At 41.2% G+C, this 27,951-nt stretch overlaps 1 protein-coding gene across 5 annotated transcripts in view; it reads right to left on the bottom strand.

Moving 5' to 3' along the window:
- Positions 1-27,951, bottom strand: part of TMEM108 (transmembrane protein 108) — a 471,148-nt gene that overhangs the window by 215,822 nt on the left and 227,375 nt on the right. Inside the window, exon 1 of one of the 5 annotated variants that reach the window (XM_033132614.1) lies at positions 21,483-21,533. The exons of the other annotated variants lie outside the window; for them this stretch is intronic. The gene's annotated coding sequence lies outside the window, so the exon portion shown is untranslated. Of the gene's footprint in view, positions 1-21,482; positions 21,534-27,951 lie in introns of those variants that run through there. 5 annotated transcript variants of the gene reach the window in all.

Here is a 27,951-nt window from a genome sequence, read left to right as displayed (position 1 = left end):
GATACAAGAAAGATGGTGCCGCTCATCAGTAAAGACGTGCTGAGAGTCTCGCTCATCTCCTAGTAGGCGCACTGAAAAATTCCACCCACTGCATCCTCAAGAGGGAATATAAATAGCACTGCCTCATGTGCTCCAGGAAGATACTGCGGACGAGGTTAAGAAGACTAGATCTTCATCCTTTGGGATAACCGCAGACAGTCTACCTTCTTCAGTGCAGCTTACCGCCAAGTAAAAGCACTGCAGTTGAATGGAAAGAATATTTACAAAGGGGTTTGATAAATTATCCAAGGTCACAGAGCTAATAAGTGGTTGACCTGAGACTATAACTGAGTTGCCCTGAAATGAATCTAGTATTCTTTCAGTTTGTACCAAGGGTTATCAACCTGACCACCAGCATCTCGTGTGTGTGTGTGTGTGTGTGTGTGTGTGTGTGTGTGTGTGTGTACACATGAGTGTGAGGAGGAAGGGGAGAAAGAATGATTGACTCTGAGGCTAATCAGGAGGGAAAGGGGTTATGAGAGGGTTAAGAAACACAGATCTGTATATTTTCACTTCATGAGAGAAGTTTACTTTGGAAACAAGGACTGAACTGGAAAACTGGGCTACAATACAATAGCTGGTCTATGATGTAACAACTCAAGCTTCTAAGACCTTCTTAGCTACCCAGGTGCCTGCTTCACACATCAACTCTTGTTCTAAATGCAAATGGCAGGTTCATGGACGGCCAAGGATTGACTTCTCAGCAGGATAAAATGAAACCAGCAGAAAAGGAGTCACGGCCATCCACCACTTGAGTTTTCAGTGAAGTGAAGTATCTCTACTCACAAGATCTCCAATTAGAAAGATACGGTGTTTTAACAGTCATCATGAAATGCCAGGAAACACAAACACCTTGTAAAGCAAGTTGCATTGGGCCACCTATCCATCTGTTCTGGGAAATTCCTGCCTCCATCGGAATTAAGTTTCCTCCATCCCGGAAGCCCTCTCTGTTTCCCATGATTCCAGGCCAGGCCACTCAGAGCAGTGTTGCGCAGAAACAATGTTTATAACTCACAGAATTAGAGAATGTGGTTAAGGCCCTGAGACATCTGATCTGACTCTATTTTGAGATAAGATGGAACTCATCCAGAGAAGTAAAGTGGCTTGGCCAAGATCTCACACATAATAAAGACAGATAACCAGGCTCAGAAGGTTTTCTGCCTCCAACCTTTGCCCACCTAGAGTGTGAGGGACAAGCTTTCTTACTGTTCTCCTGGCCGAGCAGGAGGAAGATTATATTCGCTCTACCAAGTGCTCAAGGTTCCAGCTCCCCACCTCCCGTGGGACTTCATTCTAACCTTTCAAATCCTTACCTACAACCATAAAACATTAAAAGTAAAATTATGTTGTTCCTCCCAAGCCACTGATATGACAGAGTAACCTTTCCAGATATGTCTAAGTCAACATTTTTAGACCTGTGTGGTTTCCTTCTAGGTAATTCCCAGCTTTGTGCTGTTTCCTTCTACGTAATTCCCCCTTTCCACTTTTAAATATTTGATGCTTCTATGAATGGATGTATTATAATATAAATATAGCTTCAATGAATACTACAGAAAAGAAGCGATGGACATGTCCTCCGACAAAGAATGGTTAGGTAGTTACGATCATTTGATGGAAAATGCTTTGGATGCTAACATTATCCTGATAATTACCATTATCAAGACGAACCTGTGAATTAGGAAAGCACTTTAAGATTTAATGTTAAGTGAAAAAAAAACAAATTTAAGTTACAATACGGAACAGAATCTATGATTACACTTTGTGAAACCATGCCTTTATAAAAATAAATTAAAATAATAATGGCCACTGTTTTACAGTTGTAGAATTATGAGCAAATGCTATTTCAAAACTTCTAAAATTCTAAAAAACGATGATAACATTTTGATATATCTCAAATTGTATAACTCAATAAAATTATAAATTTAAAATTTGATAGAAAGAAAATTCTTAACTATCGGTTGGGGGAAAGAGGCTAAAGGATACCATCAGCTGCAATTCCTAGAGCCTGGAGTTCAGGAAACAATGGAGATGTTTCACCGCACTCTGGGTACTCCAACTAATCAATGTGGAAGAATGTCCTAGAAATCTGCTGCCTTTTTCAGAGCTGGTTCCTTATTAGCCTGGATTTGAAATGAAATCGATTTATTTGCATCACTTAATTGTTTATAAATTCAAGGCTGAAGTGATAGACTGTTTCCTCCTGACTATCCTCCATTCCATTTCAACAGTTATCAGAGAAGAGACTCAGTTTGGTATGAGAGGAAAAAGCTGCAAGCTTCCTCCCAAGGCATGCCTTGCAATTGTGAAGCTCCAAGGACTGCTGAAGTCACCGTACATTATAGACTCAGTATTTTATTAGACAGGGACTGACCAGTGAAACTTAGCAAAAGAATGTCCCCCAGAATACAAGTATGATACATTCTTTTTTTTTTTTTAATTAGGGGAAAGGGAACAGCACTTTATTGGGGAACAGCGTGTACTTCCAGGACTTTTTTTCCAAGTCAAGTTGTTGTCCTTTCAATCTTAATTGTGGAGGGTGCCATTTAGCTTAGAGTTGTTCTCCTTTCAGTCTTAGTTGTGGAGTATGATACATTCTTGTTCTTATGCTACCATGATGGTTTGTAGATGTTTGTCAAATGAGACAAGTATCTCTTTATTAGTGTTTTTGTAGAAGAGTATGTGCTCTTTTGGGTATGAGCCAAGCTTTGTAAGACTTTGGGGCTTGTAAACCGGAAGGCCCCGTACTAAGTAGTCAATATTAATCACTATTCAGTTCATGAATTTGAATTCGTTAAGGAAATAAAAGGGATAAATTATACAGTAATACCTTACATGTCTATACTTTATAAAAATTTACAAAGTGTTTTCATAAGTATTACATGCATCCTTTATTTTTTATTAACACTTTTATGGTAAGTAAAACTGTGATTATTATTCCCATTTTACAGATGGAGAATCTAGGGCTCAGATAGGTTTGGTTTGGCTAAGGTCACTCAAAGGGCCAGGATTCAAAACCAAGTCTTCAGACAACCTAGTCCTCTCTCTCTACTGCTTCTTCCAGCCTAGTTTGATGAGGCTTTGCCGAAGGGCACAAAAATGAACTTGACCTGTCACAGTCTTCCTCAGGCCCCCAAATTTGAACACGTCGCTGGTGAATAAGTAGAGAACAGTATTTAACAAAATATGCAAAGTTTTAAAGTATGATCCTAATGAATTTGTGAATCTATGATAAAAAAAAATTTCCACCCATCATATAGTTTTCTCAATGACTTACTAAACCATATTATGTAGCATAATCGATACATGTCAGGGAAAGAATAAGGAACAGAAAGTTATGACAGGTCAGAGAGATAGTGGATGGGGGGAGTGGGGTCCACAGTGTGAGGGATATAAATGATAAACGTCTAAGAAAAAAAAAACCTCATAGACAAGACAGACAATAGTTTAGTGGTTACCAGAGGGTAAGGGGGGTAGGGGGATGGGAGATGAGGGTAAGGGGGATCAAATATGTGGTGATGGAAGGAGAACTGACTGTGGGTGGTGAACACACAATGGGATTTATAGATGATGTGATACAGAATTGTACACCTGAAATCTATGTAATTTTACTAACAATTGTCACCCTAATAAATTAAAAAAAAAAAGAAAGAAAGTTATGACAGGTGTGCATTACTGGACATAAAAGCCATTGATCTAACCAGCAAGTACATAAGAATGGCTGTCCTCCACCTGGGTTTGCAGTTAGTTATAAACTATGATTGCCCCATCACTCATGCTCACTGGGGGAGGCAATCTGCAAAAAGGATCACTTTCTAGAGTGCAGAATAAACCCAAACAATAATAAATACAAGTCCACAAATGCATGGAGAAATTTAATTCCTTGGGTAATCAAAGAAAAGCAAATTAAAGTAATATACCATATTTTTATCTATGAATCTGCAAAATACTTTTTTAACAGTAACACAGTATTGGCGGAGCACGTTGAAACAAACAGTCTCAGTCCTAGAGGAAATATAAACTGGAGGCAGCTTTTTGGAACATTCTGGAGATGTTTATTGAAAATGTAGATATTTTACCAATAACTTTACTTATGTTAATTTATCCTAAAAAATTCACAAACATTAATCTAATGTGCAAGGATGACCATCATTGTTTTACACAAATAAAAAATAGATAACATTCATTTAACGAAAGGGGGACATTAATAAACAAATTCTGGTATATCCATACAATAGAATACTATTCAGTCCTTAAAAATTCATGATCTCTAATATTTAATGACATGGTAAGTTATACGACACATGAAAATGTACAGTATGATCCCAATTTTATAAAATAAATCCCTGTATGCGTGTAAATTGTACTGGAAAGAAAAACTCCAAACTGTTAACCAATGGATTTCTCTGGATGCTCACTCCATGGAAGATTGCCTTGTCTCTCTCTTACAAGGAAACTCTGAAATTTCTTGCAGAATCAACAAAAGAAAGGTAGTGCATTGACTGCCCAAGCTTTATGTGACAATATATGAATATAAAATGTTTTCATAATGGTGGGAATGACTTATTGATGCATATTGATGGCTTTGCCCCAAAGTCATCCTGAGCTGAGATGGGGAGGAGAGTCAGTGACACATGAACCTCAAGCCCCTGTGTACTGGACCCCAACAAAACAGCAGCTTTGTGATACTGCCTTTTAAAATTAAGTCGGGGAAAAAGACTGTCCTGAGGAATTGTTATATTTATCAAGCAGTAAGAATCATGTCACTGTCTTGAGATGCTAGGAAGTTCATAAATGCTCACTGACAACCTTTTGCCTGGCTCCCAGTGTTTTATACGAAGGACTTTAGGGAAGTTTGTAAATTTTGTTTCGTGTTTTGTTTTTTTTTTCAATGGGCAGGATTACAGATCCCAGGGTGAGAATTTACATGTTCTAAAAGTAGTGATTTCTCCTCTCCTCCTCTCCCCTCCCCTCTTCTCTCTTCCTGCCTCTGTCAGTGAATGTTTCATTTTGTAATTAGACAGTTGCCACAAGCTCTCTAGAGTTTTAGTAACATGCCTGCAAGACCTTCTCCCATCACCACCATGTTCTTCATCTTTGCTGGTCTCATTTTAATCTGCTGCTTATCAGTTGGTAGAGTATGAACTATAAAGCTGGCAGAGTATGAACTTTCCTTTAAATTCCATTACTTGAGCCTTTCATTTTTGTGTAGTTTGGTTCAGAAATTAATTCTACATGTTGAACACATGCTAAACTGACATGTGTTTGAACTTGAGATCTTTACCAAATGCTGGTACACAGCCAGCCAACAAATCCATTTTCAGTCTATTCAATACAGTCAGACCTACTTCAGCAGGTCAGCTTATGAATGAACAAGATTTCCAACCAGGACATTAGCATTTCCCCTAAGAGCCAGGAAATGAGAGCTAGCTTGCTCCTCTGAACCGCATGGTCTGGTACAAATCTGGGATTAAGGAAGGTAGACAGTCATTAAGCCAGCCTCCCTGCAGCTCCCAAACCTCTCCTCTCCTTACTTACAAGTTCACTGCCTACTGAGTCACTACACACATGAAGTGAAAACCTGTATTAGTGTCACCAAACTTACCTGACCGTAGAGCACCATAGGTGTATATGAGGCACATTTAGATCAAGGGAAACAAAAGCTATCAAAAATGAATTAATCACAGCAAAAATATAAGATTCATATGCATTTTCTTGAAAAGAACAAAACACTAAAATCTATTTTTAGTAAAAAACTCAAAATGGAGTGAGTTAAAATTATTGAAAAGACATAAAACATAAACTGGCAAATACCTCACCCTGAGGGCGACCCTCCCATGCCTCGAGGTGCATGCTGACTGGGGCTGCACCCCTTGGATGGCTGCGCATGCAATCCATGGCCATGGCACAGCCAATCGTAATGGCAGAGTAAGCTTTCCTCACTGGTCCCAAACAGCAACGTCAAGGGCTATCATGGCTCTTGAAATCAATCTAGTAAGCAGCTATTGAAATCTCTATTATCGATAGGAAATGTCCTTAAAAAGTTATTAATGTCAATATTTGTTCCAAGTCAAACATTTGGATACAGTGTGAATGTACTGCTTGGCACTGTGAATCATGCAAAATTTCTTCTAATTTCTGCTAACATGGATCTATACAGGTGGATTGGAATTAGTTCGGAGGGGAACGCACAGTGGCCTACGCTTTGCTACTCAAAAAAAAAAGTCTGCTGTCAAACAGTATGCTGTGTCATACTGGCAGCAGCCGCACACATCTTGTGTTCACTGCATCTCTTGATTGCATCATTTTCTCTTGTGCTTGATTTAAGCTCATGTTGTTCTGTATGGTACTACATGCTGTGCAGGACTGCAGCCTTGGGGCAACAGGCTGAACTACAGAGCCAGGTGTGCAGTCGGCTATACTATCAGGACACTCCTGATGTACACACAACGACCACGTTGCCTGATGATGAATTTCTCAGGACATATTCCCGTCGTTAAGTGGCATTTAACTGTATTTCTCCAAGGCACCAGATAGTTGGGCCTTGACTCTAATGACACAACAGGCAATGACTCGATCTGCTAGACGACGGGGAGGCAAAAGACGGCAAACCCCAGGCTCTCCTCTGACTGCCACCACACGTGGCAAATGGATGACAACACTAAGCGCTCAGGTCAAGAAGGAAGGTGGCCATGGTCCTTACTCTCAAGATATCTAGTCTTGTTAGAGAGACAAAGCCCAGAGCCAGCTAACCAGCAACGTCAGGGAGTCCAAGACAGGTGCAATGTGGTGGACGTGTGGGCCTGGCACAAAAATAGTCTTTATGACAGACGCGTTCCTCATCTGGTTCCAAAAAGCAATGTCAAGAGCTAATTGTCATTATGCCACAGCTTCATGACATTTTTTAAGGGCCAGTATAAAAACAAACCAACCAACCCAAGCAAATAAGAAGAGAAAGAAAAGACATTCCCTTAGTTAACCCCAAGCCAGTGGAAGCCATTGTCTGAGTTCCCAGACCACAGCTGGGCAACAGAGTAAGCTGTCACTTCCCGTGGTTAGAAGGTTATAAGAAGACAGTTTCCAGAAGATTTATCCTGCAGGGTTATCAGATCCAAACCAGGCAGAACTAGAAAGATGAGTCAGTGTGGGATGGTAAGGTATGAGGGAACGTCTAGAGGCAGTGTTCAGAACTCAGCAAGGCTTCTCTCCAGCCCAGGGAACGGGAGAGAGGGGAGGTCAAGGAGCTACAAAGCAGAGTCACAGCCAAAGAGTGTAATGAGGGGGGGGTCACAGGGAAGAGGGAGGACAGGGTGAGTCAGGTAGGACCGCGGCTGACTGCTGGTGACCCACACGGAGTGCAAGTGACCAATCAAGATCGTCACATTCACTGTCCCTCCTCAGGGATTCCGGGCATTCTGAATTTCCTTTTACAAGTGGGAGTTCAAGATTTCTAGGGTGAATACAAGGGTTTCTCAACATCTGTATTTTTCCAAGTCATTTTGTGATTTAAAAAGTGTCAAGCGGGCCAGTCTTTCCATAGCCACAGAAGAGGGATGTGGCATTGTATGGCTAATCCACAGCAATGCCCAAACAATACTTTTCCTCGTCAAAGAGCTCTCTCTTCTACTAACAAGGTCTTCGCTGGATTTGGGCCAACTTAATTTAGCTAAATAAAAAGTCATCTCTCATTCCCGTGTCCGACTTCTGGCGGTGCAAGAGTGTACTTCGTCCAACAAAAGGAAACAAGACCTGTCTCACATGGATGATGTTTGAAAGAATGCTCTTATAATAGTTCACTAAGTTGTAATTATTTTATATTTTTGTAGTTGTGTTATATCTGACAACAAGAAAGTCTAGAGAAAGGAGGCAGGTACATACCCTGCAAGTATAAATAAGTATAACAGAAAGTAGAGGTTCAACTACTACTGAACCTTTGCTATGCTCAGGCTCTGTATTTATACTGTGTAGAATTTGTCATTTAATCCTCACCTCCAACTTACAAGGGTGGTTTTGCTTTACTTTACAGATTGAAAACAAATAAACAAACAAACAAAAACCTTGAATGCTCAAGAAATTAAATGAGAGATAAAATGTGACTCCAGGCATAGCTGGCTCTGAAGGAAGAGGCTTTGACCTCTAGCCAGCACTAAACAGTCTAGAGGGGCTCAAAGGTGAGGTAGGAGCCTCAAACACAGGGAGCAGACAAGGCCACAGACAACAGCAAACATTTGAGGAGGCAATCCTTTTCACCTCTCTCTGGACCAGTACCTGAGAATTCTTTATATTTTCTTTCATGAAATTTCCTTGGTAAGCAATTGTGTGTTCTCTCTTTAAAAAAAAAAAAATAGAGTGACGTCATGGGAATGGCGGCAGCAGGGCGCACTTTCTGAGTTCTCCTCTGGATCTTGTTGCAAACGGGAACTGTGACCCATCGAGGAAATTTTCGCTCACCGCACAGTGTAGTGGGAGGATTCGTGGATTGCTTGAAGCTAAGAAATTCTTGGGGGTGAGCTAACTGGACGGAGCGAGGAGAGGAGGAGGAGAAGCGGCGTGGGAGCGCTCGGCCTGCAACGGCGGGGGAGCCCAGCCCCCAGCGGAGCCTCAGCTGGCGGGGGCGAGGACCGAGGACCACGGAGCCGGGCAAGCACGGGATCCCGGGCGGAGCGGAGAGCGCAGAGACCGGGGTAGGCTCTTTCCCTGCTCCCGCGGCTGATTTCTCCCGCCGGGAAGGCGGCGCGCCCTGCGGCGGTCGGGGGGCGCAGTCTCCATACCTGGGCCCCTCCCCCCCTCCCTGCTCTCCCAATCCTACCCCGCCCTTCCAGAGACTTAAACCGGCCCCTGAACCGAGAAGTGGTATCTAAGGCTCACGCTTTGGGAAGCCTGACGGGCAGCCCTGACCCAGGCAGTCTGGGCAGTGTGCGTGATTTTGGCTGCGCTAGGAGAGAAGAGACGCCTCCACCCCCAGCCACCACCTTTTCTGGCCTGCGGGAAGAGGGCGACGCACGGCTGGGCTGGGAGAGTGAAGACCCCTCCATCTCCAGCCCCCACCCTTCCTGGCTTGCCTAGGGTGGGGTGGGTGCAGCTGCCGAGACACACCCGGAGATCAGCAGTGAGGCAGGCGCAGCTCTGGGCTTTCAGCAGATCAGAAATCTCCCGCCCGCACCCATACACACACACTGAAGGAGTGCCCTAGGACTCACGAGCTCTGGACAAAGGACTGGTGGTGCTCCTCTCGGTGTGCATACGTGCGGACAAGGGCAGAAGCTGCACTGACTTTGTGGAGACTATCATCCAGATCCCTCAGGCCCACGCTTTTAAGTCTGCAGTCCCAAAGTCTCTCTGAGCACCAGGTGACCGGCTCTGCCTGCGCAATAAGCAGGGGGCTCTTTGGTACAGCAGAGGACAACCTGGTCATTGCTTGGTGGGCTCAGGCCGAGACGGTCGCTGCTTTTTGTTTTGCTTTGTTTTGCTTTGCTTGGTTTTGTTTTGCTTTGTCTTGTATCTTTGATATCTTTGCCTGTGTCGAGCGGGGGTTACCGGCTGTTTTTTTTTTTTTTTTTTTTTCCTCTTTGCTGTTGTCGTTGCTGCTGTGCTTGGTGATTTGCCTTGTTCTGGGACTTCCCTGCCGGGGCCCAGCTTGGGTGGCACGGGACTCGGCATATCTGGGGGCCAACTCCAGACCAAATCGGAGTGCAGCCGGGTTTGACCTGCAGGTCACACACCTAGAGGGGGTTCTCGGCAGGCTCTGGAGCCCATAGAGGCCAAATCACATTGGGGTGGTCAACCCTCACGCAGCAGAGTGCCCTGCGGGGGGCAGAGCCAAGTCTCACGGCAGGTCAGCCCAGGAGTTGACCCCACTTGCTCATTAGCGGGAAGCAATTAAAGATCTTCTTGAACGGGACAGTGTACACAACACAAGACTCACCTTTGGAGCACACGCAGAGGAGGACGACGTGGTGCGAGTCAAATATAAAGGACACATACTACATAAGATAACCTAGCAAGAACTAAGAACTCTAGGGGATCTACCTAATATATCAAAATAAACACAGTCAGCCAGAATGGGGAAACAAAGATACACGTCCCAAATAAAAGAACAGAAGAAGTTTCCACAACTGGAACCAAATGAAGCAGACGTAACCAACCTCTCAGAGACAGAGTTCAGAACACTGGTGATAAGAATGTTTAAGGAGCTTAGAGAAGACATAAAGAAGGATGTAGAAATCATAACAAACGAGCTTAGAGAAAACATAAAGAAGGATGTAGAAATCATAACGAAAAACCAGTTGGAACTAAAGAACACAATTACCGAAATTAAGAACTCACTTGAAGGAATTACCAGCAGGCTAGATGAAGCAGAGGATCGAATCAGCGACTTAGAAGACAAGGTAGCAGAGATCACCCAAACGGAACAACAAAAAGAAAAAAGAATAAAAAACAATGAAGATGGCCTAAGAGACCTCTGGGATAACATCAAGCGCAACAACATGCGCATCATAGGAATACCAGAAGGTGAAGAGAGCAAGCAAGGGATTGAGAACATATTTGAAGTAATAATGTCTGAAAACTTCCCCAACCTGATGAAGGAAACCAACATACAAGTCCAGGAAGTGCAGAGAGTTCCAACCAGGATTAACCCAAACAGGTCCACACCAAGACACATTATAGTTAAAATGGCAAAGCTTAAAGACAAAGAGAGAATCCTAAAAGCAGCAAGAGAAAGACGGAGGGTTACATACAAGGGAACTCCCATAAGACTATCAAATGATTTTTCTACAGAAACATTGAAGGCCAGGAGGGAGTGGCAGGAGATACTTAAAGTGATGGAAAACAAAGGCCTACAACCTAGATTGCTTTATCCAGCAAGGCTATCATTTAAAGTTGATGGAGAGATAAAGACCTTTCCAGAAAAAAATAAGCTAAAGGAATTTATTACCACCAAGCCAGCATTGCAAGAAATACTAAAAGGTCTTCTGTAAATAGAAGAAAGATCAAAACAACCTAACTACAAATTTAAAAATGGCAATATCTATGTACCTATCAATAATCACTTTAAATGTAAACGGATTAAATGCTCCAATCAAAAGACATAGGGTGGCTGACTGGATAAGACAGCAAGACCCTTGTATATGCTGTATACAAGAGACTCACCTCAGAACAAAAGACACACACAGGCTGAAAGTGAAGGGTTGGAGTAAGATATTTCATGCAAATGGAAACGAGAAAAAAGCTGGAGTTGCAATACTTATTTCTGACAAAATAGACTTTAAAATGAAGAACATACTAAAAGATAAAGATGGGCACTATATAATAATAAAGGGATCGATCCGACAAGAGGACATAACCCTAGTAAACATCTATGCACCCAACATAGGAGCACCTAAATATATAAAACAGGTACTGACTGACATAAAGGCAGAGATCAACAGTAACACTATTATAGTCGGGGACTTCAACACACCTCTGACCACAAGGGACAGGTCTTCCAGACAGAAAATCAATATGGAAACAACAGCCTTAAATGATACATTGGACCACTTGGATTTAATCGGTATTTTCAGAACATTTCACCCCAATGCTGCAAAATACACCTTCTTCTCAAGCGCACATGGAACATTTTCCAAGATAGATCATATGTTAGGCCACAAAACAAGTCTTGATAAATTTAAGAAAATTGAAATCATACCAATTGTCTTCTCTGATCACAATGCTATGAAATTAGAAATGAACTACAGGAAAAAAACGGGAAGACACACCAATTCATGGAGGCTGAATAACTTATTACTAAATAATGAATGGGTCAAGCAGGAGATCAAGGAAGAAATCAAAAGATATTTCGAGATAAATGAAAATGAAAACACGACGACCCAAAATCTATGGGATGCCGCGAAAGCAGTCCTAAGAGGGAAATTCATAGCTTTGCAGGCCTACCTAAAGAAACAAGAAACATCACTAATCAACAGTTTATCTTCACATTTAAGGGATCTGGAAAAAGAACAGCAAAATAAGCCCAAAGGGAACACAAGGAAGGAGATAATAAAGATCAGAGCAGAAATAAATAAAATAGAAACCAGAAAAACAATACAAAAGATCAATGAATCCAAGAGTTGGTTCTTAGAGAAGATAAACAAAATCGACAAACCATTAGCCAGACTCATTAAAAAAAAGAGAGAGAGGACCCAAATTAATAAAATCAGAAACGAAAGAGGAGAAGTGACAACGGACACTGCAGAAATACAAAGAGTCTTAAGAAGTTACTATGAGCAACTATATGCCAACAAATTTGACAATTTGGAAGAAATGGACAATTTTCTAGAGGCGTACAACCTTCCAAGGCTAACTCAAGAAGAAACAGAAAACCTGAATAGACTGATTACCACCACGGAAATTGAATCAGTAATCAACAGTCTCCCAACAAACAAAAGCCCTGGACCAGATGGCTTTACAGGTGAATTTTACAAAGCGTTCAAAAAAGAATTATCACCAATTCTCCTCAAGCTCTTCCAAAAAATCCAGAAGGAGGGAAGACTCCCAAACACTTTTTACGAAGCCACTATCACCCTGATCCCAAAATTAGACAAAGACACCACAAAAAAAGAAAACTACAGGCCGATATCTTTAATGAACATAGATGCAAAAATCCTCAACAAAATATTAGCAAACAGAATTCAGCAATACATTAAAAAGATCATTCACCACGATCAAGTGGGATTCATCCCTGGTATGCAGGGGTGGTTCAACATCCGCAAATCTATTAATGTGATACACCACATTAACAAAATGAAAAATAAAAATCACATGATCATATCAATAGATGCAGAAAAATCATTTGATAAAATCCAACAGCCATTTATGATAAAAACCCTTAAGAAAGTGGGAATAGAGGGATCTTATCTCAACATAATAAAGGCCATATATGACAAACCCACAGCTAACATCATACTCAATGGGGAAAAGCTAAAACCATTCCCCCTAAGATCAGGAACAAGGCAAGGATGCCCATTATCTCCGCTTCTATTCAACATAGTTCTGGAAGTTCTTGCCACAGCAATCAGACAAGAAAAAGAAATAAAAGGCATCCAGATTGGTAAGGAGGAAGTAAAGTTATCATTGTATGCAGATGATATGATACTATATATAGAGAACCCTAAAGACTCCACCAAGAAGCTATTAGAGCTGATAGATGAATTTAGTAAAGTGGCAGGATACAAAATTAATATTCAGAAATCAGTTGCATTTGTATATACCAATAATAAAACATCAGAAGGAGAAATTAAAAAAACAATCCCATTTACAATCGCTCCAAAGACTATAAAATACCTGGGAATAAATTTAACCAAAGAAGTAAAAGATCTATACTCAGAAAATTATAAGACACTGATGAAAGGAATGAAGGAAGATATAAATAGATGGAAACACATATCATGTTCATGGATAGGAAGAATCAATATAGTTAAAATGTCCATACTGCCTAAGGCAATATACATATTCAATGCAATTCCTATCAAACTGCCAACGTCGTTTTTCACAGAAATAGAACATATAATCCTAAAATTTATATGGGACCATAAAAGACCCCGAAGAGCAAAGGCAATCTTGAGAAATAAGAACAAAGTGGGAGGTATAACAATACCTGACTTCAAATTATACTACAAGGCTACAGTAATCAAAACAGCATGGTACTGGCATAAAAACAGACACATAGATCAATGGAACAGAATAGAGAGTCCAGAAATAAATCCACACCTATATGGCCATTTAATCTACGACAATGGAAGCAAGAATGTACGATGGAGTAATGACAGTCTATTCAATAAATGGTGCTGGGAAACCTGGACAGACACATGCAAAAAAATGAAGTTGGACCACCTCCTTACACCATACACAAAAATAAATTCAAAATGGCTTAAAGACTTAAATGTAAGGTCTGAAACCATAAAATACCTAGAAGAAAATATAGGAAGAAACTTCTCAGACATTACCCGGAGTAAGATTTTTACTGATATACACCCTCGCGCGAGGGAACTAAGAGAAAGAATAAACATGTGGGATTATATCAAACTAAAAAGTTTTTTCACAGCAAAGGAAACCATCAATAAAACAAGAAGGGATCCTACTGAATGGGAAAAGATATTTGCCAGTGATATATCTGATAAGGGATTAATATCACAAATCTATGGAAAACTTACTCAACCCAACTCCAAAAAAACAAACGATCCAATTAAAAAATGGGCAGAGGACTTGAAGAGACATTTTTCTGAAAAGGACATACAGATGGCAAACAGACATATGAAGAAATGCTCAACCTCGCTAACCATCAGAGAAATGCAAATAAAAACCACAATGAGATACCACCTCACCCCAGTCAGAATGGCTATCATCAATAAATCAACAAACAACAAGTGCTGGCGCGGATGTGGAGAAAAGGGAACGCTTGTGCACTGTTGGTGGGATTGCAGACTGGTGCAGCCGCTATGGAAAACAGTATGGAGGTATCTCAAAATTCTGAAAATGGAACTACCTTATGATCCAGTAATTCCACTCCTAGGTATCTATCCGGAGAAATCCAGAACTTCAATTCAAAAATCTCTATGCACTCCTATGTTTATTGCAGCACTATACACAATAGCTAAGACATGGAAACAACCAAAATGCCCATCGGTAGATGACTGGATTAAGAAACTGTGGTACATTTATACAATGGAGTATTATGCAGCCATAAGGAAGAAAGAAATCTTACCATTTGCAACAACATGGATGGATCTAGAGAACATTAGTTAAGTGAAATAAGTCAGACAGAGAAAGATAAGTTCCATATGATCTCACTTATTTGCGGATTCTAAAGAAAAGAATAAGTGAAGGAACTAATCAGAAACTGTTTGGGAGACAATGAGGAAAAACTGAGGGTTGCTAGATGGGCGGGGGGAGTGGGGGGTGGGGGGGAGGGTGAGGGGATTGGAGGGCAGTTGGTGACCACAGGATGGCCACGGGGTTTGAAAATTAATCTGGGGAACGTAATTTGGTGGTTACCAGAGCGTAAGGGGGTTGGGGGGTGGGGGATGAGGGTGAGGGGGATCAAATGTACGGTGATGGAAGGGGAGCTGACTCTGGGTGGTGAACACACAGTGTGATTTATGGATGATGTGATACAGAATTGCACAACTGAAATCTATGTAATTCTACTAACAATTGTCACCCCAATAAATTAAAAAATAAATAATAAAGAAAAAAAAAATAAAATAAAATGTGACACAGTGATCAAAGAGAAATGAGTGGAAGAGTTGGAAAAAAGAAAATTAGTAAAAAATAGAAACACTTGATTTAGAAAACTTATAAATTCCATTTCCAAAATAAGGCTCCACTCTAAAAATATTACTCTTGAAGGCTGAAATACTTTTATTTTTAATCAGAAACAGTATGTTGATCTCACTAATGCTTTCAATCTTTTTTAGAGTTCTCAAATCCATATCATCTAAACCACTCCTATTCTTCCATAAAGAAATAAAATTATTACAAAAAATATCTATCAAAAACATACAACTTGACTTCTCATTTCTTGCCACAGAAAGCAAGAAAAGACTCAAAGACTAATGGAGCTGTGGCAAAAAGACACAGGAAGCAGATTAAAGAAAATTCCAGTGGCCAAATTTGGTAAAAAAATAATTACTATAATTGACTGTTACATATAGTGAATAGATAAAAACCCATGAGTATATACAGGGACATGCATTAAATATAAAAAGGGAAAAGTGAAACCCTTATAACTCAATCATATTCCCATCTTTCTTTGCAGCCTCTGAACTGAGAATCAATGATGTGTTTCAATGTTCCTTTCACACTGAATTTTTGCTTTGTATAGAGAGCCTTTTTCCATTAGAAAAGTAAAATAAGAAAATGAATAGCACCACAGTGGGCAATGCCTTTGGTGGCAGAGAAAGAAATTATCTTTCAGACATCAATTACTTTTTGTGGCTATAAGGTGGAGGAAATGCAAAAAAGAAATGAAAACATTTTATATTTACAATTTCATATAAGGAAGCAGGAGATTCTGGTCCCGACTCCACAGACTTTGCAACATGTCTTGAACAGGCTGTATTCTCCATATGTTTGCAAAGTTCAATAGTTTGCCAAGTTTAAAAAAATTAAGCAAGAAATGTTTGTGGGAGGAAGAAATAGTAGGAGTCAGTCCTAACAAAAGCTGAAAGAACGGTAGGGAACTGATATCACGAGGCCTCCTGAGGCGCTTCCGGCCGTGGAGACGGCTACCAGGGACAAGGGAAACACAGCAGGCCCAAGTCCGAGTTCCTGGATCAAGGCCTCAGCCCTGCCACTCACTAGGGGCATCCTGGAAAAGCCCCTTCACCCTGTTGCTATGGCTTCCTTCAAAGTAGTTGGTCTCCATGACCTTCACTCCCACTCTGAACCCATGATGGTCTGAATGTCTATCTCCCCTGCTGTGTGTCTTTGGGTGAATTAATTCCCTTCTGCCTCAGGTTCCTTATCTGTAACACAGTCCCTGCACCTCACGCGGTTGCTTTGAGAATTCACAAGGTGATATATGTAAAGTGCTTGGAACAGTGCCTGGTATGCAGTAAGCATACTGACAATGTTAACTGTTGTTGTCATTATAATAAAAAAAATGCAATTATTTCTTCTTTCACCATCCACCCAAAACTAATAACACTTCAAAGACCAGCTCTGATGCCTTCATCGTTCCAGCAGGAATTGCCTCCCTCTGCCTCCCTTGTTCTACGATGCTGTGTCTTTTGAAAGCTTCTAGATATCTATACCATTTCAGGGTGAGATAATTTCACCAAAAGGAAAACCTGCTTCAAAACATGACGTAAGGCCCTTTCTTCTCTGGAGCAGGGAAAGAAAGGAAGAGTGGCTGGAATAGGTCTAACAGATTGATGTTTGTTCGGTGAGAGTAAAAGGAGGCTTAACTAAATGGAAACCAATTGACCAGAGAGCCTAGCCTTCATGACTCATGCAGGCAAGTCTGGTTAGAAGGCTGGTAGACGGCGGATGAAGGCTGACGCTGGGTACATGTGGCTCATGATACTGTTCTCTTTGGTATTTATCAGGTAAAAATTCCTAATAATTTTTTTTTAATCCTACAAAATTTTTAAAATTTAATGATCAAAAATAAAATCTTATCCTCCGTGATACTGGGGTATGCATTGTACAGATGACTGAAAGCTTCCTGGTTGAAGAGTAACTTCTTCAATGCCTTTTATCTGCTCCCTATGCCATGTCAAGAGCTTCATCTTCCATATCTTAAGACATTTTCTTTATCTAGGAAGGTCTTAGCTATGAACACAAAGGGACCATGAAGTTTTTAGAATTATCATATGACACCTTTTTACATTACCTTAGGACTTGCTCGATGGCAGGAGAGAAGGGAAAGCAATAAAGTCAAGGTGAGAAAAACACCGTCATCTCCCAATCACCCAACTGTCCTATCCCTTTGAAAGTCCTTTAGCAAACTACAAAATGTGTGTGTGTGTGTGTGTTTTAATTATATATTCCTTTTAACAAACCCAGAAATATTATCTTTGGAACGCCCTCTGGGTTAAAACTATCTAAAAATAAAACATTACTTCAGAGACATGAAAAGAAATATAAATTGCCCAATGAATGTGACACCACAAGGAGAATTAAAGAAAACAAAGAACTATAGAATACACTTCTTTCAGAGATGTCCCTTTTTTGTCTACAGTTCTCATTATTGGGTAGGTCTGGGGACAGTAGTAAGCCAGGGGGAGAAGCTAAGTAACATCTGAAGGTCTGGCTAAGGGGGAAAACATCTAAAAAGGAGCAAAAGTACTCACCTGAGGGCCTGTTCCAGCTTAACAGTCCATGTGGACACACCAACGACTCCCTCATCTCCTCCATCCACTCATTCCACAGATTTACTGAGCTCTCAGTACGTGCGAGGTGCTGGCGCGGAGGGGGAGTGAGGAGTGAGGGAATCTCCAGTGCCCTCGGAATGTGCTACCTAATAACAGGCACATAGAGGGTATGAGAGCATCAACAGGAAACCCCGAGCCGGGCTGAGCGGTGGAGCAGGGCACTGGAGGCGGCCTTCCCAAACAAAGCCTTGTAAGGGGCCAAACAGCCTGGTCATTGGGGGACACAGGCTCAGGGGCAGACTGCCTGGGTTCAAATCCCAGCACCACTGGCTCTGTGACCTTGATCAAGTTATTTAACCTCTCTGTGTCTCACTTTTCACACTGTAAAATGGGTAAAAGGTACAGATGACCCTTGAACAACATGGGTTTGAATTGTGTGGGTCCACTTACATGCACATTTTTTTCAATAAATACTATAAATGTTATTTTCCTTATGATTTTCTGAATAACATTTTCTTTTCTCTAGCTTACTTCTTGTACGAATACAGTATATAATACAAATAACACAGAAATATGTGTCAATCAACTACCTATGTTATAGTTCCTGTCAACATTAGGCTATTTTGGGGGAATCAAAAGTCATACGTGAATTTTCGACTGTGCAGGGGGGTCAGCACGTATTGTTCAAGGGTCAACTACTGTTACTGTTCCAAAAAAACAGTGATCATTAAATTAGTATCTTGTATAAAATGCTTAAAATAGTCCAAATTCTTGGCAAATAAGTGACCATATAAAATACTGTCCAAACTGGGACATTTTGAGCATTGAGAGAGGGCAATAGTAATAATTACACTGGAAAAGAAAGAATCAACTAGAACTGTCCAAGATAAATGGGACATTTGACCACCCTATATACGTTTCTGTGGGTATTTTTACTGAAGGATGTTGGCCAAGCAAAGAAGCAGGGGAAAGATGTTATGGCAGAAGGACAACACATACAAAAATAGAAAGGCAAGCAACTGCGTGATGAGGTCAAGGAATTCAGGTTCTTTTGTCACCCACTCCCATAGAATGATCTTCCTTCCCTTCAGAGCACTCAGGGCAGTTGGTACTTATGCAACTACCAATGAGAATATTTGACCACCATCTATGACCTTGATTAGACTGCTTGGTTATTGGCACAAAGTGGGCACTCAAATATCTGTTGAATGTTAAAGGAACTTGGCATGGCAGAAAAGATAATACAGAGCAGACTGCAGTGGTCATGAGGTGTGCTGCTCAAATTTATTTTCAATAGAGAATGTGTCACAGCTCCTAGCTGTGGGGATCTTTAGGATCTGCCTCAGCTTTCAAGCTGAGGCCACGCTCTTCTCAGGCAGCCCTAATGGCAGTGCAAGGCTCACCAGTCCTCACCAGTAGGGACGCTTCGGTAAGTAAGTTGTGTGTCAAAGCTCCCTGGTGGCGGCACAAGACTTTCTCAGAGCTGCACTGAAGTCTGAGGCTTTTCCTACCCAATTGTCCTTCCTGTCCCCTTTCTATTTAACGGGGGTCAGATCAACATCACAATCTAAAGCTTTCCCTGACTACTCCTCCTCCCTTTTCCTAATGTCTTTTTTACATTATTTTTATTTTGTATTAGTTTTAGGTGTACAAAGCATAACCAATGCGCTGTACAACTGAAGCTGAAGTAGAAAAATATTGTATGTCAACTATAAGACAAAAAATATATATACATATTATACATATATGTATGTCACAGGAGGTGGAGCATAGCACAAGGAAGATAGTCCCTAATATATTTCACTGACATTTCCCCTGAATAAATCGCTTGCGTTTCTAATTCCACATGAGTGTCTGCTTCCTAGAGGAATCCAATGACATGCAGGAAGAAAGATAACAGTGCTGAAGCATGAATCAAGAGTCCGAGCCTGTAGTGCTATGTTAAGAAATTTGACTTTTATTCTGGAGGTGATAAGGAAGTACTGAGCTACAGGAAAAGTGGTACAGAGCTATACTCCACAAACACCAGTATAGAGAATGGCTGGACAGAACGGCATAATCACCTTCCAGTGAAACATCAGATGAAAAATAAAGGTATGGACGAAGGCATGAGCAGTGACAAAGCCTAACTACATGTGCCAACCCTTGTCTTGGAATTGCAAGGGAACTGTGATCCTCTCCACCTTACAGCTGGGGAAACGGGTGCAGGGACAGATGGAGCCATCGCCCAACTGGCCAGCTTTAAAGTCCATGCTCCATTCATCAGATGACTCTGCCTACCACAGAAAAGAACCCGGAGAAACTTGAAGGAGCTAAAAAGAACATGGCGAGTTCTGTTTCGTAGCTGATGAAACTTGACTTAAAATCTCCCTGGAAAAAAAACTCACATTCCCATAAATAAGCATTATGTCCTAGTATTTTTACAAAACCTCAGAAAAACACCTGAACATTATGTGCAGGAATGCTAGTGCTTCCCAATGACAATACTGAACTATCCTGGCTTTCCTCTGCATAGATTTTTGTCCATCAGCAGACAGCTCTGAGTGCCTATTGCTAGCTTCTGAGTGTAAAAAAAATCAATATATGGAATCTGTCCTTAAAAATCTTAAAATTTAATGGAGGAAAAGACAGACATGTGAATAACCACATATGTGGTCATATGAGATATGTACAAAGAGCTATGGGAAGATATATAAAACCCTTATTTTGAGTAAAGTGCTTAGGGAAGGATTATAGGGCAAAAGGATTTGAGCTAGACCTTGAGGAAGGAGCAAGAATTAAACAAAGGCTTCTTTCCCTGAAGTTACTTTCAAATATCAAAGGTGATCCACAAACGCCCTTGGAGGCATTTGCCTGAAGCAGGTAAGACAAAGATGCGAATGATTTCTTAGTTTCAGCACCACAGTTCACATAAACTAGTTCTTTAGAAGCCCCTAGAAATTAATCACAAACCAAGACTCTGAAATTCGCCATCCCTTTGCCTTCAGCTGCGAATTCCTACTTACTCTATCTACAACGGGAAATGATTATGGATGGGAGCGGGCAGCTGACAGTGGGTACTATAAGACCATCTTCTATAGGTGGTTGCCACAGTTCTCAAGAACATGGTTGAACAGTCTCAAATGTGGGCTTTCCTCCGGGCCTTTTCTTGATATAAAGAGAACCAGGGCAGCTCACGGTAGCCTACAGAGCACTAGTTTATCAACCAACTCTCTTGAATGAGATGACAACAGGTAGAGTATGTGGAGAGAGTCTACTTCTCATTACTCACAGCCTTGGCATACAGCAGAACACACCTGTGTGCAAAACTCAGGTCTCACACTCCATGCGCTGGGGTAACACATCTGGCCTGGCAGAGAAGCACCTATGCCTGCCCTCAGAGGCTTCTCTCTGCTTCTGGTGGGGCCTTGAAGAGAAGGTACACTCAGCACCTCGGTCCCGGCAGGTGAGCAAGATGCCAGCTGCAGACAAGTACTCCTCTCCTTTCAAGCTGTGGGCCTGTCCCGTCTGCCATCTACTTCAGAAGGATACTTTGCTGGGGCCCTTCTCATCACAGAACGACTATTAGGCCCTTCTGACCCTGCTGTTCCTTACCTGGAAAGTAAAGATAATGGTGAGCATCTCCAATAACCTCCAAAGAATCACTGGGGGGGTCTAGACGACTCAGCATTTGGAAAGCCCATTGTCTGGGCAAAGGCTCAGAAAATGCGGTATGCACTGAGCATTCTATGCCACCTGAGCAGGCTTAAAGGCTCCTTCTTCACACACACGGAACAAATCTGGGGGAAACAAATGATTTGGTAAAATACAGCTATTAAGGATCTCGTTCCCTTAAGTCACAGCTCTGTGCCATATTTCTAGGATCTAAATACATACCACTGTGGCACTGCTTGTGTCTGTGACCATTACATAACTAAAATATTTCCATAACATTTTTCAAGTTTATCTTCTCTTCCCAATTTAACTGAAAGATTCTGAAAGCATCCTACCCTTCCCATACATACACACAGCTTTGAGCAGAGAGCTACACACAAAATAAAATTTAAAAATCTATTTGTTGGATAAATGAATACCTTTTCGTGTCTGTGAAAACTATCAGCTCCTTGTTGGTTTTTTCTACAAGACCCAAGTGTGATAAAATATAATGTATGTGTGTATGTGTGTGTAGAGAGGGGAAACATTTCACACTTGGTAAATGAAAATTTAGTCTTCTTTAGTGAAATTATTCCAACTGAATAAATTCTAATCTTAAAACTCCTCCAGCTCACCATATTTCAAATTTCTAATTACTTCCTGCTAAATTGTATTTATGTTTCAGTTGATTATTCACTTCCATTATTGAGTCACTATCAATAATTAAAAATCGAAAAGATCATGAGTAATTCCGTGGCTTCTCAGAGAGTGACAATCTTAGAACTATGGCTTTAAGTTTTCCTGGACTTCCCCAACCCTCGATTAATCTAACCTTAGACCCTCACTCAGCTCAGCAATTCAGCCCAGCCAGCCAGAGCATGAGGAAGCACAGGAGTCCAGCCCCAAGTCCCGGTCTCCCCACCGTGGATCTATGTGCCTGGGTGGGCAAGACTTTCGTAAATGCAGAACCAAGGCAATGCTCCTGGCCGTCCCAGCTCTGAATGCTGCCATTCCCTGCTTTGGTGTGGCGACCTGATTCTGATTTCTTGGCCTGGATCTTGATTTCTATTCCTTCCATCAGCTTCCCCCTAGATCTGGATCTCTGTTTCTGACTTGAGCCAGATTCCAGGTAGTCCTGGAAAGGCAGTGCAGAAAAAGGATAAGGCCCTCCACTTTGTAGGGATTAGGCAATTTAGGCTCCACCTACTGCCAAGGCCCCCTATATCTCAACCTGGAAAACTGTCTTGTGGTCATCAGTTAAATGGAGATAGAGCAGAATATCAAAAAAGTAATTAGCTCTGACATACTGATTCTAGATTCTAGGAAAAAACCTAAGGGAACAATTTAAAGTGGAAGGTTATAGGACATAAACGTTAACGGCAGACTAGCTTAATTTTTTATTAATTTTGTTTCTGCAGTTTTTCTGTTCCTTTTACCCCCTTTCTCTTTATGTCCTTCTGTCTATTTATGGTCAACTGCTTGTTCCAGGCACTCCCACTCCACTCTCCAGTACTTGTCACAGAAATAAGCAAATAAGCTACTCAAAACCCTAGGTCCAGTTTCAGCTTCCAGGAGACCTTGAGGAAGGTCTGGTAGAGCAGATGAGCAGGAAATTTTCTGCTGGTTAATTTATACTACTTTTATAAAGAATGCAGCAATCATCTACCAAATGAGCAAATATTAAACAGTCAGACAATACCAAGTATGTCCATACGGAATGCAAGAGCTCCCATTACACGAGTGCTGGTGCTAAATGGTATAAGCACTTGGGAAAGCAATTTGGCATTATCTAGTAAAGCTGAGTATTCACAGACCCTATGACACAACATTTGATAATTATATAACCTAGAAAAAGTCTCACATGTGTGTACCTATGAAAGACATACAAAAGGGAGACATGAACCAAGAGACATAAAAAGGAACGCTGATGGTACTGGAGTTCGTAAGGGAATAAACAAACAGTACACCGTCACAGAAGTGAAAATGAATGAACTATGGTACAAACTTCAACGTGAAGGAATGTCAAACAAGGCTGAGCACAAGAAGCAAAGGTCACAGAGAAACACAGACATTATGGTTTCGTCTTTTCCTTAAGAATATGTAAATAGATGGTAAAACTTAAACAGTTAGGTGGAACGGCAAAGTTTAGGACACTAGTCACATCTACTGAGGAGACAGGAGGGGAGTACCACCAGAGAAGAGCACTTCCGGAGCGTCAAGGGAAGTTGTAATGTTGTATTTTTTTAAGCCAAGCAGCGGGTATACATTTTATCCTTCACAGCCTACATATACATTGAAACTACTCTTCTATGTATAATAAATTAGTTCTTTTTAAAGATACCTTCAAAATGGCTGCTATAAAGCCCAAAGCCATATGACATGTTTCCTGGAAAATAAGCCCTAGCATGATGTTTCAGGATGACATCCCCGGAACATAAACCCTAATGCGTCTTTTGGAGCAAACCTTAATATAAGACCCGGTCTTATTTTCTGGGAAACATGGCATGTGTCCTCTCAAAAAGCAAGAATATCAGTCCCCATAACCTTCAACGTTCTAAGCTTCATTCAAGGTTCAATTTTTATTACCCTACCTTTTTTTTTCTTTCACTTTGACTCTTAAAATTTAACTTGTTGTATTTTGTGCATCATTGTAAACCACTCGAAATCCTCTCTAGAACAAGATGTGGTGTAAAATAAATGAGACAGACATTAGAAATAATGTGGTAATACAGAACAGATTGAAGGGATCATCCTGTAATCGGCCACACATAACTTTAACGGGGCTCCTACAGATGGAAACAAGAAATAAGTTGGTGGCTATCACTGTACAATAACAATTAAATTTCAAGCTCCAGGAAAGTCCTTACTTAACAGAAAAGGTAAGTAAATCAAAGAAAATACAGTGAGGAATGCCATGCTTGGGCTGCCAAACACAGTAAGGTAATTGGAGTATAAGTACTTGTGAAGAATTATGATCACAGGAAAAACTCACAGAAACCACACTAATGAAGCAAAAATGAGTAGCTTTTCATAGCTATTATAGTTATTTTGAATCCTTACACTTAACTTACAGAATATGTTTACCCACTACAGAAAACTCTCCAGAACAGTCTATTTCCTTGTTTACAGAACCAAAATTGTCAAGCAATAACCCTATAGTTATGTTGAAAATTCAGATGTGTGATCCCACCCACTTTAAGCTTTGAAAGCAGCTGAACTATGTAGAAATTAGCACATGCTGGCATTGCAATTTCCACTTTAAAATTATATTTTTATTCCTAGAATGCTATACTCTTTGTACTATTTGTACTCCTAGTACAAATACTCATAACCACGTGAACGCCAAAAGCACAAAAACACCTCTTATTTAAAAAATTGGTCAGTTATGAATAAAACAACGTGTTAGAAATAAGACTGAGGAGCTATCAATTAAATACCTAACAGAAGCTCTTAATTAAGGAATATGCACCCTATGCTGAGGCCCCCTTTTTTTTTTCAGGAAAAAAAAAACTTATTTCTGGAACATAAAGGAAAAAATGGGTTTCTTCTGTATGAACTAAAGCTTAAAAACGTCTAGGTCACAGGTAGAGAGATTAGACTTAAGCCATCAAAGAAGATACCACATTCCCTTTCCTGAGCTGTCTGATTTTGATTTCCTCTATGAAGCAAAAGATTAAAAAACTGGCAAAATACAATTAAATTTACAGTAAACTTACTGCCCTTAACCACAGCAACATTCTGGGAAATGCGACATTCTGACTAATTGAAAGTATGTTAGCTAGGAGTCAGGGTGTCTCTCAGTATATCCAAGTACTGTGTATGTGTGGGTGTGTGTGTACACCTGTACAGGTGTATATTTGTACCTATCCTTATACACACCTAAGCATTCAGGTTACTAGCACCCACAGAATTAGAAAGTACATGGTACTGAAAAAGATATACAATGACCACAAGTTAATTCATTCAACAAATATACACTGAATACATTTATATTCAAGGATCACAGCATTGTGGCTTTGGCATCCAGGACGTCCCAAAGGGTGAGATCATTTCCCCAATGTCACTGTGTAAGACATAAAAGGCCGGTCCTGCCTTCTAAAAGTTTACAGCCTGGCAGGGATCCGATTTAGCTTTGCTATCTCACGATTTGACTACAGGTGGATGTGAGAAAGTGTCAAGGGAAAGATGGGAAACAAAAGGCCGGGAAAATCAACGCGGGCCGTCCATTATTTACATGATGTGTAAGTGATCTGTAGGATAGATTTCTTTGTAAGGAAGGACTGCCTTTAAAATCATGATTGCATCAATGCTGTCTGCCCCCGCTTCAGTCCATCTCCACCACATGCTGTAATTTTCCACAAGAAAAAAAAAAGTTTCCTTCTCTAACCTTTATGTTCACATTTGTTCTTTCCCTTTGTTTTGAAAGTTATGATTCATATCTGAGAAGTCCCCTCACACACAAAGTAGGCCTTTAGAAGTGAAATGTTAAAACAACTCGAATGTTCCATGAAATGTCATTTCTGTGTGACATCCTTGTAAAGGTAGCAGGATTCCAGAAAGGCGTTAGAATTAGGTCCTTTCGGCAAATCTTTTTTGGATCTCTTTATACGAGTGTGTGTAGGGCTCAACAGACTGTGCCATAGAGAATAAAGACACTAGCATCTGCCCACAGGGAAACAATATGAACTTATCAAGGAGTTCATTTTGAATTTTAAATCTGGTGCTCACAGAGTTAAATATCCCAAAATAGATCACTTAAAGGTCAGCTCACACGTTTAGTTTCTTTTGGCTAACACTATGAAATCTCTTTTGGATTGCCGAGAAGCCTTTTAGGTTAGTAGAAGTGCTCCCTGATTTTAGACCAAATGCCTTCCTGCAGACAGTATCGTAAAGGAGCAGAGTCCTAGATCACACATCACAGACACTCTGCCCGCAGACACTCTGCCCACTCTGTCTACATTGCAGCTTCCATCTGTCCAGATGGATAAGGGGGAAGAAACAAAAAGTTTCATCAGGCACAAAGCAACCAGCAGAAATGTGGCACAAAGGGGATGGATGCATCAAATACGTGAAGTGATTCACACAGTTGAATAAAGCAGAAGAGCCTTCCATGACCCTCTACTGCTCTTTACACTTCCCTAGGCAGGGAAAGGATGAGCTCTGAGTGCGTGCAGGTAAGCCCCTCCTCTGGCTGGGGTTAAAAGGGAGCCTCGGCACTCAGGGTAAGACTACCCCTGGAGCATGAGACTGTCGGGAGAGCCAGAAGCCTGGAGGTGCTGATATCCACGCTGCCTACCCTCCATACCACTCCCTAGGATCACCGCCGTGGGAATATCAGGACTAATTCTATCACACCTTTCATCCCTGTTAACAACACATATGACAAGAAGCCTGGGTCTTTCTCATTCTTCCAACTTTTATGGATACGCGGCCTCTTTCTTTCTTTTTCTTGACCCCATCTCCCATCCCTCCCCAGTACCGGAAGCCCTTTTCTTGTGCTCTGTGAACTCACAGGCCGCCATTAGCAAGATCCCCCATATCCTCGGCCTCCTGTCTGACGCTCCATCTTCCTTCCCTAGCCATAACCTGGCTGTTCCCTGAAAACACTACACTCCCACCCCAGGCCGCTCGAGGGGCAGCTGTTTCCTCCCACATTCCTTGAACCACAGGGCTTACAGGTGGGGTGGGTGTCCTTATTGTTTCTCTTTACTACATCCAGTCCATTGTCCCTCTTTTCCTCTTTTGCAAAACTCTGAGCTTTGCATCACACAAAAACAGACTGTACCATCCACGCCCTCTCATTCTGGGAAGATCTGGGTTCCAGGCTCCATCACTTTCGAGTCTACGTGAATTCAGTATCCACGCAGATATCCTTCCAACACTTTGGCTTCTCAGTCCTGGTTTTCCACCTTAACTCCAAGGTCACACACCAGTTCTTAACTGAAATTCCTCCATGTTACTGTCTAACCACCACCATCTCGGTCCGTTCCCTGCCTCTGGTACCCCAACTTGAGTGAGACCAACTTCAGTGACCCCAGTGCGAGCCATAGATCCTACCCCTTTTCACTTTTCCTCAGCCTTCTCATGATTGGCCTCACCTTAACCAGTTTAAATTCCACATCCAACGGTCATAACCACTCCCTTCCTGGGTGGGAAGGGAGGATCCCTAAAGCCCCTCCCATTCTCATGTGGCAAAACCACAATGTGGTGACTTCATCACTCCACTCATTCACATACAGGCTCAGAGAGAGAAAATACAACTCCACTGAATGCTCTCATTCTAAACCTGTGACCTCCAGTGAGTCCTTAAGGACTCACTGGGCAGTGGCATAAGTCCTCAAAGGTGTCCTCTCCAATCTTTCTCCTGCATCCACAGGGGCTTGATAAATCTTCATAGAAATGAATTGACATTAAATATCACCAGATATTA

This window comes from Rhinolophus ferrumequinum, chromosome 17 (assembly GCF_004115265.2).
Source record: "Rhinolophus ferrumequinum isolate MPI-CBG mRhiFer1 chromosome 17, mRhiFer1_v1.p, whole genome shotgun sequence".
In the NCBI taxonomy this organism is placed as follows: domain Eukaryota; kingdom Metazoa; phylum Chordata; class Mammalia; order Chiroptera; family Rhinolophidae; genus Rhinolophus; species Rhinolophus ferrumequinum.
The sequence above is the reverse complement of the archived record's forward strand: the minus strand, read 5'-3'. Positions and strand labels throughout refer to the sequence as shown.